Genomic DNA, 4,160 nt, shown 5'->3' with positions numbered 1-4,160 from the left:
AGTTGTCTGTACGTTTGGCTGCTAATTCAGTCATTCACTACTTATCCACTTTTCTAAGTGCACAGCAAAACACACGCAGGTATTCATCTCATTTCACCAAAACTAGGCTTGGCCAGAGATGATAACTGCGCGCAAGGTGTCTATACGTTTGGCTGCTAATTCATTCACTACTTGTTCACTGTTCTGAGTGCACAGCAAAACACACACAGGTATTCATTTCATTTCACCAAAACTAGGCTTGGGTAGAGAGAAATGCGCGCAAGGTGTCTCTTCGTTTGGCGCACGATACACCTGAAAAACTATCTCACTCGCGGCTAGGCCTCTCAACCCATCTGCCTTTCCCGGCTTTCAAGTTTCGCCCAGGTTTGCTGTCCTTGTGTGTTGGCTAAAAAAAAAAGTTGGTCTGCCTTCCCTGCCCCCCACTCCCCCCCCCCTCCCGCCCACCCCACCCCCTGCGCACCCCCCTCACCTCCCATCCCCGCCTTCTCGCCCTCCCATTTTTTTCTAAACGTCGGACTGCCATCGACAAAAAAGGGTACTTGCCTGTTTGATGGGGTGTAAAGAGATTTTGATGTGGGCGGTGAAATGTGAGATGGGGACCGTTTTCTGCATACAGCTTGCTTTTTCCTGCTCTTTCTTTTGGCCGTGAATACATTGGGATTTTATGCAAGAGAGAATATCTCGTCGAGTCAAATGCACTCTTTCATATTTATGAGTGCTGGGTCCCTTTGATAACAAAAACAAACACAAAAATAAGTAGGGAAAACAACATTATGCCTAAACAAAAGTAACAAAACTTGACTTGCAGGTGAGCGTACACTTGATGTCAAATGTGTACACATGCACATGGCAAACGCACGCACTGGCACATGCACGCATATACTTACATGCACATTCAGAAAAACAGACAGACTGACATACAGATAGACGCACTTGCGTACACAGACACACAGACACACAGACACACACACATACACACACACACATACACACACACACACACACACACACACACACACACACACACACACACACACACACACACACACACACTCTACGTACACGGAGGCGCACACACACTTATATACACGGCCATATAAGCGCAAAAAACATTCAAAAGGAAAAGTCTTTCAAAAGTCCATTATAATGCAAATCAAATTCACCTTTCCGAAAGGTAAATAAAAAAGCTGCGCTCAGCAGTAACTGTTTAAACAAAAGCAACCCTCTACCCTCTGGGCAAGTTGTTAACAGATTTACATCTTTTTTTGTATTTAGCATTCCTTAATTGCTCACCCATGTCTTAAAACAGAAGGGTTTACGAGAACGGATTAATTAGCAATGCATCTTGGAATAACAAGACAATACCCCCCAGTTATACACTCGTGTCAGTTACAACGGACACATTTGTGTCACATGTCAACTGACTGCAATGCACTACTGATTTGTCCTGACAGAATAACCGTCAATCCAACGTGTCCTTGATTGCCGGGGTCCTTACTTCTTCCCGTATAAACAGTTCGGCTTTCCGTCTCGTATTTGAATAAAAAGAAAACACACAAGTAACCAGGTTAGGTACGTTTATATCTATAATCAATATTTCGGCACGTTACTGCCTTGAGAAAATGTAAGTTTTACGCCCTCACGGCAAAGCCATTAGGGGCATGTTACACGGGAAAACCCGGCTTTGTATGAAAACAAAAAATAAAAATGCGGGGGGTGGGCTGCCTTCTTCGGGATGGTAAGCTTAAAATTCGTCTCGTATTTGGTCAGATTTATACTTTCTTCTTCTCGATCGCTCAGACAGGGACTCCGGTACTTCTGATGAAGTCTGCAGTACATGTACAGCGAAGACTCCGCAGGGTGCCGAAGATCTTCTCCTGAACTGGTGTGTCCGCAGGCCATGTTTCTGCTCGTAGTTTCTGGTGGATTGGACAGTGTTGGCAGGAGGTGTTCCACTGTCATGTCTGCGATGCCACAATGGCAAACAGGCGTGTCCCCAATGTGGAATTTTGAGAACATGTGCTGCCTGAGTCTGCAGTGGCCGGTTGTCAGGCGCACAATGATGACCTGGTCTTTTCTGGAGAGTTGATAATAACTGTAGATTTACACAAGGGATGAGACCATCCCTCGACTTCGTCATATTATACCAAACAATGAACAGCTCAATGTGTGCTCTCTGTTCACAGTCGGAATTTTTGTTTTACGAATTCTTTCCACAAGAATTTAAGTCATCAAATATTCCAACTAACCACAGCAAGCAGTCAGGCTGTTGAGTGTTAGAATGTGACCAAGTGGAGGGATGGCTTTATCCTGCTTGACAGCCTGGCCACATCTGAGATGATGAGCCAAACTGCTTTCACGGAAAGGAGTGTTGCTTTAAACGGCACAAACTTTCTGTTCGGCGTAAGGACACATGAGAAATGTGACTTGCATTGCGTGCGGTCATCTGTGTGACTCAGTCGCAAAACAGGCGTTTTCTTGATAGTTTAAAACCCGTTTTCTTGATAGTTTAAACCCCGTTTAAAAATACCCCATACTAAAAAAAAAAAAAAAAACCCACAAAAACAACAACACCCAAAAAACATAAAAAAAAGAAACTACAAATACATCCATTTCCAATTTTATGTATTGTTCCAAAAATATAATTTTAACATTCTTTTAAACAACATACGACTAGCCTCTATCTTCATTGTAATTGTCACCCGCATCGGCGCACGTGTAAGAGAATAAATTAGTCTAGTGCTGTCAGAGATACATGTATTAATTCTAAATTCACTATCCGGAACAAAAAAGAGAAAAACATTCTTAAAACTAGAACAGATTTCACTAGTTAAGACTCTCATTTTGGTCATTACTCGCAAAGACTGAAGAACTGATTCTCTCATGACTCTGAATTCATTTTGTTCACATAAAGTGGGTATAGCTACGGCGTATTTTGAAATGAAAATCTTCTTCATTCCAGGTACCTGTGGACAAACAAAAAACTTGCTCGACGAATCCCATGCGATAGATTCTGCTGTTCCGCTGCACCCAACACACAGGGCGAAATGCACAACCACAGTGCGTCTCCACCTTTTTTTTTTTTTTTTTTTTACAAACAATTCCTTTCTCCTACCCCCCCCCCCCCCCCCCCCACACACACACACACACCATAACCTCTGTTTTTAACCAGCACCGTCTTTAAACATTCTGTCACATCGTCAGTGCACCAAATGCAGTGTGAAAACAACTTTGTAAGTTAGTTGGTTAATTAGTTGGTTAATAAGTACGTTCGTTTGTTCATTTGCTCGTTCATTTCTCCGCCGTTTGTTCGTATGTTCGTTGGTTCTTTTGTAAGTCGGTCAGTTAGCTACTCAGTTCAGAGACATCCTGCTTGCTGCCGCGCGGACAGAGAAAATGTTCGCTCTTTATCTTCACCGCGCTGGCAGCAAAACCCCTCACGCGGAGGTGTTTTCAAACAGGCCAGACACAGGTTGTCCCGGAGGTGTACTATATTTGCTAGTTAGTTTGTTAGATATCGAGTGAGCTGGTGACGTCCCCATTCGCCGCTTCCCATCTCGCCGCTTCCCATCTCGCCGGGTTCCGAACTCGCCGCTTCCCATCTCGCCGCCAATTATCTTGAGTTTTTCAAGAGAGGCGATTTGCCCCCTCGCATCTCGCCGCCAACACACACACACACACACACACACACACACACACACACACACACACACACACACACACACACACACACACCACACACACACACACACACACACACACACACACACACACACACACACCACACACACACACACACACACACACACACACAGGTGATAAGAAATAGCAAGTGCCATGCATTTTTTCCCCGTCTTTTTGTCAATTCTAAACAGGAACTCGTTGTCAAAAATACATTTTCCTCCCCGACTGGTGGTCGCGACCTAGAGAGCCATGGTTGTGAAGTGACTTTCACAGAACAGAAATCAGGTAAACTCAGGAAAAACTCAGGTAAACGTGTCAATTTTGTTTAACCTGTTTTGCACAAGAAACGTCAAAAGTCAACGTTATCGCATGGGATACGGTCAACTCAGGACAAACTCAGGTAAACGTGTTATTTTCTATAACCTGTTTTGCACGAGAAACGTCAACTTCATCGCATGGAATACACGGGGGCGAGT

Source organism: Littorina saxatilis, linkage group LG17, assembly GCF_037325665.1.
Source record: "Littorina saxatilis isolate snail1 linkage group LG17, US_GU_Lsax_2.0, whole genome shotgun sequence".
NCBI lineage: Eukaryota > Metazoa > Mollusca > Gastropoda > Littorinimorpha > Littorinidae > Littorina > Littorina saxatilis.
Note: the sequence above shows the minus strand (reverse complement) of the source record.